General features: G+C 42.4%; 1 protein-coding gene and 1 long non-coding RNA gene across 3 annotated transcripts in view; one reads left to right on the top strand and one right to left on the bottom strand.

Annotated features, from left to right (window-relative positions):
* ALDH1A2 (aldehyde dehydrogenase 1 family member A2) overlaps nucleotides 1-14,790 on the bottom strand; it is a 274,620-nt gene that overhangs the window by 247,251 nt on the left and 12,579 nt on the right. The gene's annotated exons all lie outside the window — the stretch shown is intronic.
* On the top strand, nucleotides 1,906-11,391 carry LOC140697074 (uncharacterized). The gene is made up of 2 exons (XR_012073891.1): nucleotides 1,906-1,955; nucleotides 10,833-11,391. It is a non-coding gene; the product is annotated as an uncharacterized lncRNA (long non-coding RNA).

Genomic DNA, 14,790 nt, shown 5'->3' with positions numbered 1-14,790 from the left:
AAACCAGCCATTTAGCTGTTACAGAATCTTTAGTCTCTCCCTGAAGGAAGGTAAGAATATCTGGTGCACATCCCTGAGTTGTCTTACAGATTCTAAAATCCCCACCACGTGGAAGAAGTTAACTACGTGATGACCATAAGCATGTAGCCCCCAGACTGACTGGAGCCTGAGGACTGATAACGTTAACATCTGTAACACCACCCTGCCACCTCACCATCAACCAAAGAATTGTGCACGACCTCCTCACACACCTTATGACTCCCCTTCCTCATCCTGCCCTTAAAAATTCTTCCCTGAAACCCACCGGAGAGTTTAACTTTTTAGAGCATTAGCTGCCCGCACTCTTTGTTCGGCACCTGAAATAGACACTGCGGTTTCCTTCACCGTAGCCGCTTTACTGCGTGTGAGTGAGTGGACTTGTTTACTTTGGTAACATCACCCCACTTCTAGAGTGAGGGTTACTCTCACTACAGTTAGAATGATCTTTCTTTAGAATGTAGTACTCTGCAAAATTCTTGGGTGAAAAAATTCTTCCATTGCATCTTCAGGGTTCTTGGCTGCAACAGAACTGACCCCAAAGGTCAGGGAAAACCAAGCCTGCACAGGGAAAGATGTGGGGGAGAAAGCCCACCCAGGGACCCCTCGCTTTCCACCAAAGAGGACTCAGCTTGAGACAGTACTACCTTTGGAACCATCACCCCCAGCTGGATTCCCACCGTGCTGCAGCCATCATGAAGAATTCCTCAGCTGATGGAATTCTCTGTGTCATTCCATCACAATTGAAGGTTCTGGGTGTGGCCATCCAGTTGGCAGAGGCTGGGTCCTCAGTGCATTCTCTAGCTGCCAGGAGCTTCTTTAAAAGGAATCCGAGCCCCACACTCCAACAGCACTCAACGAAGGACTCTCATTTCATAGGAAGGGAATTCAACAGTGGGCAGCAAAACAAGCAAGAACTACGCTAATAGATTTCCACGGACTTCCCAGCATCCACATGTGCTCTTCTTCCCTCACTTATATTCACCTCACTGCTTCCCCCTCCCCCTCCCTGTGCCCCGCCCCCATACTTCCATCCAAAGCAACTGCAACTTTCTTTTGCACAACCAAAAATATACTTGCCTTTGCCCAAAGGGACAACACAATTCTGACACCTTTGAAACTCTTGCTTCTCCTCTTCTCCACACAGCAACCAGGATGATCCTTCTAAAACCCCAAACAGATCCTGTCACTCCTCTGCTGAAAGCCCTCCAATGACTCTCAGGTCCCTCACAGAAAAGCCAAATCTTCACAATGGCCACCTAGACCTTACGTTACTCCTCCCACCCCACCTGCCTGACCCCACCTCCTAGCACTCTCCCTCTCACTCTGCTCCAGCCGCCCAGCCTCCTCTGTGTTTCCCCCACACACCCAGCTTGTTTCCATCCTGGGGGCTCTGTTTACCTGTCCTTCCATCAGATAAACACATAACTTGCTCCCTGTACAGATAGTCTTCCCTGACTCCCCCTAAATTAAAGAGCACCACACCCCTCTTCCCCCACCCCATATCCTACTTAACTTTTCTTTATATAATCACAGCTGATGGTGTTCTGCCTGGCCATCGTTTATCATGCATCTCCGTCTGGAATATAAACCCTACGCATCAGTGGTTTGTGTTTCCATTGCAATATCCCCAGAGCCTGAACGGGGGCTTGGTGGAGAGCAGGTGCTCAATAAACATTAGTTGCTACTCAAGTGGGAGGTGAAGTCATCTGCTGAGAATAAACAGTGGGGAGGAGAGTGAGGGTGTCTTCGACTGAGGAGGAGTGTGGATGGGGTTTGAGAAGGCGTCTCTGCTAAAGTGGAGACAGCTGACCAGGAAACGGAAAGGTTTGTCCCTACAGTGATGAAGACACAGATGGGGATGGAGATCAGGTGATGGGGCAACTGTTATTCTTTCAGCCCCACTCGGCAGCCTAGAGGTAGGTACAGAGAAGCCGTGTTGCGTTTATCCACCAATAGGGGATGACCATGCGGGTAGAGCAAAGGGGACAGGAGGCAAGGACCTTGAGATTCATTAGCAAGAGCATATTAAAGGGAAAGGACTTTGGGCTTTCAGTTGCTTCAGGAGAAAAGACAAGGAAGTGGTACAGAATATGCAGATGCCGGCAGGTGAGGGACGGCACTCTGTCCAGAGAAGGTTAATGAATGGAGCCATCTGGAGGATTGCTCCTGATGGGTGGAGGGCCAGGCCAGTAGTGAGAAGAGTGGGAGAATTAATGCACAGGAAGTGTGGGTTGGAGGGAGGGTAACTGAATCTGAGATTTTTAGCAAATCAGTCTCGGGTTATGTGTGTGGACAGGTTAATAGCAGGCAGATGTACAAGTGTGATCTTTGTAGATTTTCTGGACTCATAAATCCTTCAGCTGCAAGAGTATCTTTTCATTTTTTATTGTTGTCTAATACATTATTACCTAGTTGAAATGATTAATTTCCCAATGACACTTAAAGATCCTTTTCGTTGTTGAACTACTCAGGTATTACCATTTGAGAGGAACGACTGTAAAATATGGTGACTATAGTTGATGACACTCCATTGCATAGCTGAAGTTAAAATTTGCTAACAGAGTAGAAATTAAATGTTCTCGCAAAAAAAAAAAAAAGACAAATATGATGGGTGATGGGTGTGTTAACTCGCTGGATGATGGAGGAAATTCTTTTACAATGTACACATACAGCAAATCACCATGAGGTACACATTAAATATCTTAAAATTTTATTATCACTTATACCTCCATGAAGCTGAAATTTAAAAAATGCATGAGAGTATTTGAACAAAAAGTTTTATAGTAACCTTTAGCCTAATAATGCTCTGACTCCCAGGACAAAGATGAAAACTGACTCCTTTGAGCAGGACGATTGGCAGGGTATTGGGGAGCGCTCTTGGATTGATAGAAAAACTGGAAAGACAAACTCAGAAAAGGGGCAGAAACCAGAGAGGCAAGACATCATGGAATGCAGCCAGAAAGTCAAACAATGTCTGCTTTAGTCATATTAGAAGCTGCTAATGGAGTAGTGAAGTTGACCCCATGGGGTCTGGATCTCCCCACAGTGGCTGCAGTGACCTTGTACTACCCACTAAGTTTCTGTTGCCTACAAAATCAGAGTCAAGCCCATGAACATGAAATGCTAGGTCCTCCACCACCTGGTAGCAACTGACTTTTCCAGTGTCACCTCCTGTGGCTCTGAGCTCTTTCCTTCATGCATATTGTTCCACTGCAGTCTTCACTGATCCCCAAACACACCACAGCCCTTATGCCTCTGAGCCTTGGCACAGGGCTTCTTCCCATGCCCTAGAATGCCCTTCCCTCTCCTGCTGCCTTTATCAAGCTGATGAACTCCTACACACACTTCAAAACCCTGCCAATATCACCTCTTGTATGAAGCCTTTCCCTAGGCTCCAGGTACACGGTGTTCCCACAGCATGCAGGTAGTATCTCTAGGATTGGCCTGAGTGTGTTATCTTTCAAGGATCTGTTTTCAAGTCTGGACTGTTACCTAGCAGAGGGCAAGGTCGGTGTTTGATTAATCTTAGTTAATTAGTTGGGTTACGCTAATTAACCTAAACGGTAGGGCCTGTTATTTGCCCCAATGGAGAGTACAGTGTCTGGCACATTTGCATAGTCAATAAATAATTTAAGTAGTTAAATGAAGACTCAGAAAGCTGGCCAGTGTCTCATGATGCCACATAAGGGATTCTTCTACTTTCATGCACAGTCCTCTGAAATGTGGTCAATCTTTTCCTTAAACCTGGGAAGCCTTTGGGCAGACATTCTAATATCTCCTCTCCTCTACCTGAGGAAATGTCTTTACGCCTAGTGTAGATTCCTCCTAATGTGTCGGAGGCACCCCCTCCGTCCCGCTGGCCTCTCCGTTGGAGAGGGGGGGACCCAGCGAACGAGTGTCAATCCTCCTTTGCCGCTCCCTCCCCACAGGACCAGTCCTGCACTGTTTTGCTTTTTCTTCTTTCTTTTTTCTTTTCTCCTACCAGATTTTTGACATCTCTGTCTTTTGAAGAGGGCGATGTTCTGTCAGCACCTGTTGGGCAGGTGCTCTGGTTGGCTGAGTGGGTCCGTGGATGTGAGTTTTGGTGTATTTGTGGGAGAGGGTGAGCTACAAGCATCCTTCTACTCCGCCATCTTGCTTCTCTCCCCTCCTAAAGCGTTCTGCCCATGCTCTTGAATCCCTCAAGCCGTGGACAGAGAACAGCTCATCACCATCGCCACACAACAGCTGAAATAGGTACCAAAGCAGGTAGGGAGAGCTGCACTGGCCTGCCCGTAGAACCTTCTTGAACAGTCGGCTGTAGTTACCATAACAAAATTCCAGACTGGGCGGCTTAAACAACAGAAGTTTATTCTCTTATGGTTGTGGAGGCTGGAAGCTCCAGATCAAGGTGGTTTTCCCCGAGGCTGCTCCCTTTGGCCTGCAGACGGTGCCTTCTCACTGCCTCTCCGTGTGGTTGTCCCTCCGCATGCGTGCCCTGGTGTCTCTCTGTGTGTCCTAGTCTCCTCTTCCTACAGGGATATGAGTCAGACTGGAGAGGCCAAACGTATCCAATCTTATTTCAACTTAATTCCCTTTACATAGGCCTATCTCCAATACAGTCACATTCTGAGGTTCCACGAGAAGAGATACAGTTCAATCCTTGACACCTTCCAAGGAAGCGTTCTGTCTCAGACAATAAACTCAAAGAAAAGTTCACTTGTAGAAAGCCTCAGTACACCTTCCTAACTCATTCTTTCATCCACTTTTATTCCACCAATATTTAATGAGAGCCATTGATATAATGACACAGTCTATATGAAACCAACAGAGTGATCTTTCTAAGACGTATGTCTGATTGTGTCTCCCTTCAGAAACTCCTGAATAGCTCCCAGTACCCTTAGCAAAATTCCCAGATCTTAGCATTGGTGTGCAAGATATCCCAGGGTCTGGATTCTGTATACTTACACAGTCATAATTCCCTCACATGCCTGTTGCTCCAACTAAGCCCCTTAAGTAGAGTGGCTCCTCAGATAAGTTGAGCTAAGTTACTCCTGGCTGTGTGATCTCAGGCAAAAATCTATTGGCTCAAAAAGTATTTAATTGTTGTCTCCTTTCTGGAGCTGTGCTAGACTCTGGGGCAGGTCACAAAACCCCATCCTCCAAGATCTCCTAATATGAAAGAAATGTTAGACAAGTAAACAAAAATTATAATTAATCGATAGGCGATAACAGTCTAGATAAATGCAAAAATATGGTCAGGAGCTCAGAAGAGGATCTCCCTAAATTCACAGAGCATTAGTTTCTCTAGTGAAGTAATACATCAATCTCTAAGATTAAACTAAGAAGTCGTCCAATTTATAACACAACCTATATGTTAATGTATTGCTGAAATAAATCAGAAATATGGTTCCAGTTATTAAGAATGAGATAAGTGACACCTTACATGAGTAATGAAATGGAAATTGGTCACACGCCCACCAAAGGATGCAGAACCCTGAGTGGAAATTGAAAAGCTCTCCATGCCAGCATGAATCCATCCCTGGAGTGTTTTTTAAATGCACACATGAAAAGTCATGTGGGACAACCCCTGTACAAGCCTCTCCACCAAAGCCCAAGGAAGTCGAGTTCATTAATCACCTGAAACTAGCAGCTGTCCTCTACTGATATACTTTTAGTATCATGCAACGTGTAGTGAGAGCTATTTTATTTGTGTTTAAAACCACCAAGCACGTCTCTCAAGAAGTTACCAGGTCCAGGAAGTTGGCAAAGAACAATGAAGAAAGAACAAGAAAAACTATTGTTAAACTGCGAGAGCAACACAGACTGAAAACCCTCCCTCTAAGGCCACTCAGAAATGCCAGGTGTAACACATGCCTCTTTGTTTTTAGTGCACAACTGACTTCACAACCCGAGTGATCCTAACAAAGAAAGAGCATAAAGGAAAAGCAGTAAGTGATGAGCTGACCGAGCAGCGACTCAACTAGGTGAAGTGATACTGATACCAGTTTCCAAGAAGTTCGGGTTTTAATGCCCACGTGGGAACAGGAAAGAAGTCCTTGAGCCCAAATGAGGTGGGAAGTGGGAAGAGGGCCCCCGCGTAAGGACAGGACTCTCAAAAGGGCGGCACCATCGGAGAAAGGCAGACGGACAGTAAGTGGACGCCCCGGCACACAGACAAGGAAGTGTGTCTTCACCCACATTCTGGGTAAAGAGGAACGGCAGTCCTGATAGGGCACTTAACGTACTGCCTCTCAGGTACAAATTCGTCTTTTAGTCCCTGGTCTGTGATAATGGATTGGCTGCCTTAAGCATTTCTCCTTTACAGTAAAGCAGGATGCGATGCTTTGTCAGCAGAGGGCGCTGGAGGGACACTGCAGGAGGAAGGGGGCTTCTCTTCCCGGTTCCCGTGTGCTGGGTTTGCTTTTCCTCGCTCTTGTCCCATGTTGTGTCAGCAGTGTGGGTGTGCCGGGACACCCAGTGGTATTCTTCACAGCCTCTCGGTGACCTCAATGTCCCAGCCCAGGCCTGGAGACCACACAGATACCGTGTGCTCCGGGTTTCATGCCCACGATGGCGTCCCAGGTCTCTGCGTGCACCCACATGACGGCCTTGACATCTGCGCCCCAGAGGGTTGCTTCCTGCCTGCGCAAGATCTGTGCATCCACTGGAGTCTGGGCAGCCCAGAAAGCTTCTCTGCTTTCCCATGAGCTTGACCGCCCCTCACCAAGGAGACCTGCATCCCAGCCTGGGGGAGAGCTCCCTTTTCAAGTTTGTTTTTCCCGTCAGCATTCTCTTCATTCTTTTTGTATCTTTTTAGATGTCCTCTTATAGCTTAGTAATTCCTTAAAGTAACCTATTTAAATTACTGTGTGGTTTCTGTCTCCTGATAAGACCCAGACTAATACAACTGAGAAATCAAAATCCTTGGCCTATGCCTTACTGAGGTTCAAGTTTACATTACCAAGCAGGAGCAAACGCACAAACATCGTGGAGGGCTGTTTCCTCGCCCTAGTTTGCATGGTGTTCTCACAGAGAAAGCGGGCTGAATATGAATTCACGATCCAAAGTTTTAAAACTCACAAATAAGTAATCCTTCATGAGGAAGTGTTGCCAAATACAATAATTATGGTCCTTAGAATTACAATAACTTCTGACAATTAAATAATCTTAAAAGAAAAAATTAAAAGTATGCTTGAAAGAAAATTGTAACTTAAAAGAAATTAAATGTGACAATGAGTGTGTATATGTCCATGAATGAAAAATTGTGCTGAACACTGGAATTTGACACAACACTGTAAAATGATTATGAATCAATAAAAAATGTAAAAAAAAAAGAAATTATTTAAAATGTAAAGGGACTCAGCAGTTGAATTAAAAGACAAAAATAGTAAGATCTTTTGTTTTATTTCCTGATTTGAATGTTGTCCCATGGATATGTTCACTCTGTGAACATTTATATGGGTATCCTTTTATAATTATACACTTTCCTGAATGCATCATATTTTTTATATGTTTCTAAAATACGTGTGTTTATACATAATTTATAGGCCAAATAAACTAGAAATATTTTAGAAATAAATCAATAAAACACTATATGTCAAAAGTTTGCGAATGTAGATAAAGCAGTACCTATAGAGAAGAAATTCATGACTTTAAATAATTATACCAATAAAGGAAAATCAATCAGCTAAGAAATTAAACAAAGACATTAGGCAAAGAAAATAGTAAATTTCAAAGAATGTAGACGTTTAGGGAAAACATGCCTGAGAAATTGCAAGTATTAGCAGATCTTTTCGGTGTTAATTCGTCCTTGCCTGCATGACAGAAAGCCCATCTGCGCAAGTAGGACACCTGAGCCTTGACATTGCTTTTGGGCTTTGGTTGATCTAGGCAAACTCGGACTTCAAGTTTGGTAGCCTCACGGAGTGACGGAAAAAAAAAAAAGTAACTGCCCAGGGCTCATCCTGAACCTGGGTCTCTAATAGAAAGCCCTTTTCCAGATCAAGCTGGTTTCGAAAGACTACACACTCAGGGGAGGATAAACTATAAGTAAGTCTGCCCTGAACCCATCTGAGGGCACTAGTGAGGGCTGCCTTGTGCTGGCTGAGGTCAGCTGGTATGCAACTGACCTCCCTCGGTTCCTCCTTTTCCTCAAATTCTGGCCGGACAGTTCTTTATGATCTTATCATTTCTATAACACTTTTACTAGATTTTGAAATATGACTTAGGGAAAAAGTATATGTCTGTCTGTCTGTCTGTCTATCTATCTATCTATCTAGATAACATTTACCTGTATTTACCATGAGGAAAGGCTTGAATTACCTAGCCCAATGTTATCAGAAGCCAAACCTTTTTATGTGGTGAGAGTATAAAATCTCTCTAAAAAAAGAAAAAAAAATCCAAGAGTTAACACATGCCAGCTTTAGGTTAAAAGTTACCTGTGGGATGGAAGGGAAGAAGAAGAGAGAGCGATGGGTCTTTACTTTTATTTGTAGTGTTTTATATCTTCAAAAGAAAACAAAAGATCTGAAGCAAAGTTGCAGAATACGAACATCTATTAAGTCTGGCAGAAGCAGACATTGGTGTGTTACTTGCCCAATGTCCACTCTTTCATATTTACAAGCCCCAGTTTTGATGGGGTTGGTAATGCCCCAACCCAAAGTTTCTTATAGCCTGGAACGGCCATATGACATTGATCTGGCCAAAGAAGAGGGGGGCAAAAGTCCCAGGGAAGGCCTTTCTGATGCAATAAAGCAAAATTAATAAGGTTCTGTGTATGTCCTTTTCTGTCTTCTTCCTGCCTGGAATGGACAAGGTGACAGCAACCAACTGCAGATCATCAGGAGGATCGAAGCCACTTAAGGTAGTGCTAAGGGTAGAGGCGAAGCCAGAGAGAAAGCTGGTCCTTGCAGGCCTCTTTAAGCTACTATATCAGCTTCAGACCCCCTACTCCCAAACTTCTTGTTACAACAGAAAAATTAACTTTCTAAAGCCACTCTTTTTCATTTTTGGGGTTACAAGCCCCTGAAACCTAGCCCTGTATAGTACATTGGTCCATGGCTTTTATTAAATTATTTTATACATGTTGAAATGTCTCATGACTTTATTTTAATAAATTGTTTTAAAATGTAAAGAAGTAACAGAAAATATAGGAAAGTAGAAACAATTTTGCCAAGTGAGTTCAGCCTCTCTGTCCAGACTGGCTGAAGGGAGTTAATGGTTGTATCAATGTCATTCCTTTTGTTTCTAAGAAGTTTCCTGTACAGAATTGGTTCCTATTCTAGGTTTGAGGAAGAAATCAAAGGAGAGAGGTCTTCAATTCTTCTGTGTCAGATACTTTCTTCTCTGGTTCTGAACACCGGTAGGGATGAAGACAGTCTTCTTGTTTGCTCGATTCTACAGTTCCAGCTGGCACAGCTAAGCCACTTTGACTGAAGTTATCGACATCACTTACTATGACACTGCTTGGTGGCCGGTGACCCTTAAACACTGTGTCATAAGGTGACTCGTTACGGAGTTTTGTTACTAAACAACAGGACGTAACAGGGTAGTATGGGCAGGAAGAGAATGTACGGGAAGTAAGCTCAGTGACTGAAAAGGGGGCTGATGAAACCAGGGGGGGAAAGTGTAGAAAGAGATAATCTTCAAAGATTTGAGAGACGGGAATAGCTCAAAGGTCTTGGCAAATCATTGATTAAATGATTCCAATCATTTATCTCATCTTTGTGACACTCCAGTACAAATTCAAATTCCCAAGTGTGTGCATGCGTGTGTGTGTGTGTGTGTGTGTGTGTGTGTGAGAGAGAGAGAGAGAGACAGAGAGAGAGAGACAGAGGCGGGGGGTGGGGGCATTTACTAGCTAAGCATAAGCCTGGGGTCTTCCTGTCTGCTACCGGGGTTTGGATTTGAAGCATGTGACAAACAGAGCATTTAGATTCTGAAGGGAAGAGCATACCACGGATCTGTCATCCTGCTGCACGTGTGTGGAACGTTGCTCTGAAAGTCATTTAGGCCACTGTGACAAAGGGGTCTGGATGCCAGGTAGCTAAAACAATGACCACCATCTGCTGTCATGACCTGTCTATTGTCAAAGTATATGTGCAGAAAGAAACTAGTTTATTTATCCTGGAGCTCTCTTAACCACTACTTTCCTACAGTATTGAATTATACAAATACTGCTAGTGGAGAATCCTGCTTTTGCCGGTAATTTTCAAAGCAAATTTCTGAACGTTCCTGTCAAATGAATGCATAGGTATTGTTATCAACTGAAAAGTATAACGCTCAAAGCATGGACTTGTCAGATACTAAGATGAGAAAAGAGCAGCCTTTCAACTTATTTTTAAGAAGACTTGGTCTTCTTAAACTATGGTCATGTCAGTAACTTGTAGTTTTAGTGAATAAGGATAGTTAATATTACAAAAACCCAAAGACCACTCCAAGGTAAAGTGTTACCTTGCAGTGTCATTTATTCAAACAAATATTTTAAATAAGTTAACGGGTGGACAATGACCCTCTATGTACAACAAGTTAGACTTACTTTTGAAAAAAACCTTGAAAATCTCTGGAAATTACTTTCTAGCAGTATTAATTTTCCCCATAATTTTGAAGTTTGTTAATTAAATGGCAATTTTGTTTTCCTTAGAACTTAAGTTGACAATCTATTGACTTTTCATCTACCTTTTTTTGGTGTGCAATTAAAGCCACTGAAGAACAAAGCAGAGCGTATTTAAATCTTCAGTTTGAAAAAACTGTTCTGGTTTGGACTTCAGAATAATGCATGAACACAATACATTTATCTACTCTTTCTCCAGAGGCTACATTAAGATGAAACTTAAAAAAGAACAGAGTCAACAACAATGCAGAGAATCAGAAATGATCATGAGTGGATGAAAGATTTCAACACATGTACACAAGATGAAAAGCAGGTAGAGACTTTTACTTCTGGGAGCAGAGCGGGTTGAATATTCTGAAGCGTCCTGTCACTAAAAATTAAGTCCTGCATAAATGACAACAAACATGGCTCCAGATGTGTTGCTGAGATCACAAGAAAGTGAACAAAATTTCTCCAAAAGCCGAAGTCAATAAAAGAGGAACAGAAGGAAAGGAGAGGGACATTAAAAAGGGAGAAGGCAAAGCAGACAAAAAAAAGTAAGTGAACGGGACCCAAAGGAGGGAGCAGCTACCTGCATGACGTGGCTTCACCCTCCAAGCCGTTTATGTGTTTGTAAAATCACTAAACCACGGAATTTTGCATAATAAAAAGAACAGGATACACAGGAAAGCTGGGATTAGGAAAAACACTCTAAACCTGTATAGTCTCATTAAAAAAAAAATCACTGAAATATCATAATAAAAGTAAACAAATACATATGTAAATGCTACTGCCAGTTTCATTTTCTAATAATAAATACAATAGCAGTAATCATAGACAAAACGTGTAGGTTTGTTTGCTGCAGTGAAATGTCACAGCTTTGGAGTCGAGGAGAAGAGGGAGAAGGAAGGGCAACGTCACTCTTAGGCTGAAATGCTGTGACACCAGTGGTGGAGGGTTACGGCTCATTGTTTCTCTTTCTTTTGCTCTGGCTTAGAATAGGAGCCCTACCTTTGTTGTCTCCCAGAGCTCTCCTTTCACAAAGAAGCTCCCCATGCGTCCAGACATGGGGTGCCGTCCTGCTGCTCTGAGCACTGTCGCCATTAGCTCCAACCCCTCGCAAATGCTTCCCAACCCCAAGTAACACGGAGGATAACTGGGGGGCACCCACTTCTCCTTTTACTTTCTTCACAGTGTCATCGCTGATGGAATGCAGTGTGGCCTCCTTTGTTCCTTGAATATCACACATTCACTCGTTTCTTTTAAAACTATAACTCCAACCTTCCCTTCAATACTTCAAGGATTTTTGTTGTTGCTGTTCACCATTTGGATTCACATAACCAGAATGTTGACTTGCATTTGGAATGCTGTCTTAAATATTTAAATTCAAAAGAATACACAAGCTTTGGACAACAGTGCAATGCACCCTTAAAGGATAGATGGATAAATCGTGGAAAGACGGACATTGAAATGTGTGTGTGTGTGTGTGTGTGTGTGTGTGTGTGTTGTAGACCTCCATGAAACACTGTGTTTAGCAGGGTGGCTTTTTTGTTTAATTCTGACATTTGGCTCAAGCACAAGCAGAGTGAAAATGTGAAAAATCATGGATAGGCCAACACAACTTCTAGTTTTGGTGATTTTATTCTTTTGCATGTTTATCTTGAGTATATAAGTTCACTCATCACAAACAAAACAGAAGAAACTGTAATGATGCTAAAGGCAAGACTGCTCCAGAGGCAAATGTTGGTAACAGTTCTGCAATCTGGAGACCAACCCTTTGGCCCACAGCAAAGTGAGTGAGCTAAATCTCAGATTCATCCATTATGATCATTACAACGGGCTGAAGCATTCTTGGTGGCACCCCTAGGTCCTAGTTGCTATTAGGACCAGAAAACAAATGTCCAGTCTCTCTAGAAAAACCAAATTTAGGCTCTCAGGATTTCTATTTCTATAAGCCCATCTTCTTCATGAATATAGAGGCATAAGTTTAAAACAAAAAAATCAACAAATCAAAGCCAGTGACATATGAGAGGACTGTACATCACAATTAGGTAGTGATTATTGTAGCAGTTCAAGGGTAGTTTAATATCTGTGACTCAGTTCATGTAATTCACCACATAAATAATAAAAAAGAGATACTGATCATGTGAGCATCTCCATAGGTACAGAAAAAGCATTTGATAATTACTCTTAGCAAATTAGGAACAGAGGTAAACTTCCTTAATCTGATAAAGAATATCCCTATAACAATCTATAGCAAATGCCTTACTTCATGGTGGAATATTAAAAGCATTCCCTTAGAGACAGGAAGTGAAACAAAGATGGCTTCTATCTTAATTTTTGTTCGCCACTGTATTGGTTCTAGTCAATGCAATAAGGCAAGAAAAGAAATCATAAGGATTGGGAAGAAAGAAATAATTCTACTTTATCCACAAATGATATAGTTATGTACATAAAACTCTAAAAACATCAAAAGATGATTTCAGAATTATTAAGTAAATTTAGCAATGTCATTGGATACAAGATCCAAAACACTGCTCTTTTTATATGTCAGAATAAACAATTGGAATATGATAAATTGAAATGATCCCATTATAGTAGCATCAAAAACTTCAAACCTTAAGGAAAATACTAATTAAAAAGCACAGTATTATGTGACTTCCCACCCAAAAGAATGGTTGCAACAAAAAGTCAGAGGATACAAGATGGTGCCAAAGATCTGGAGCAACGGTAACTCTTCTACGCTGCTGGTAGGAGTGCGAATTAGGGTAACTACTTTGGAAAACTGGCACTAACTAGCACAGCTGAACATACAGGCACTCTGTGATCTAGTTCTTCCACTTCTAGGCCTATATCAATAGAAATGTACACATAAGTTCATTTTTAAAAAGTATAATAATGCTTACTGTAGCACTTCCAAATGTCCAAATATTGGACAGACCTGAAGTGTCCATCAACATTAGACTGGATAAAGTGTGGTATTTTCATATAGTAAAATACATTGCAGAAATAAGAAGGAATGACATATACGTACATCAGCAACAGGGATAAATCTCACAAACATAATGTTGACCAATAACAAAAAAGCCAGCTACAATGGCGAGCATACCGAATAGTGACATTTACAGTCAGCCTTTCGTATCTGCAGGGCCAGCTGTAGGAGACTTGAGCACCTGCTGATTTTGGTTTCTGTGCTGGTCCTGGAACCAACTGAGAGTCAACTGTATATGAAACTTAAAAAGAGGCTGAACTTATCTACAGTTTCAGAAGTTAGAAAAATTACCACATTTGGTAGAAAGCTGTAAGTAGGAGCCAGCAGGAGGGGACTTCCAGGTGGTGGTAAAGCTCTATTTCTAGAGATAAGTGCTGGCTGCAGAGGTGTGTTCAGTTATCAAACTTCTCACTAAAGATTTCTGCACTTTTTGAGTATAACTATATTTCACTTGAAAGTTCTCTAGAAAGGAAAGAAAAGGTAGAGCCTAAAGAAATCAGGAGGTCAAAGGGGATGATACAGGTAGACAGAAGGGAGGAAACAGTAATGCTTCCATCTTAAAAAGTGGGGAGTCAATAGATATTATTATTAATGGAACAGGAAATGTAGGCTTAACTAATTTGAAGATGCAAAGGTGATGAATCGAGAAACCAAGACTAGTATCAAAACTATAAAATGAGGGTGTGTGGGAGAAGGGGATGAAGTAACGGACTAAATCTTCATTTGTCATAGCAGGGAATGAATGGACAATGCCAAAACTAGATGAAGAATCTTAGTATCTTAAAACAACAACTATTTGTTATTTCTCATAATTCTGTGGATTTGCTGGGTAGTTCCCCCACTGATTTTGCTTGAGGTCACCCAGGGGCTACATTCCCCTGGAAAGACTGGCTGGGCTGGGCTGGGCTGGACCATCCAGTGCGAGGTGGCCTTCCTTGCACATCTGGCTGTTAATGCTGGCTGTCAGCTCCTACATGGCCACTCACTTCTGTAGGCTAGACTGGCTTCCCTAAGTGACGGTCTCAGGACAGCACTCCGAATGGCCAAAAGCAGAAGCTGCAGAGCCTATTAAAGAAAGGCTTAGCTTCAGATTTTGCAAAATATCACTTCTGCCTTACGTTATTGAACAAAAGATGTCCCGGGCCAGCCCGGATTCGAGAGGTAGGGAAATAGACTCTGCCTCTTG

This window comes from Vicugna pacos, chromosome 6 (assembly GCF_048564905.1).
Source record: "Vicugna pacos chromosome 6, VicPac4, whole genome shotgun sequence".
Taxonomy (NCBI): Eukaryota; Metazoa; Chordata; class Mammalia; order Artiodactyla; family Camelidae; genus Vicugna; species Vicugna pacos.
This window is presented reverse-complemented; position numbering and strand designations above follow the sequence as displayed.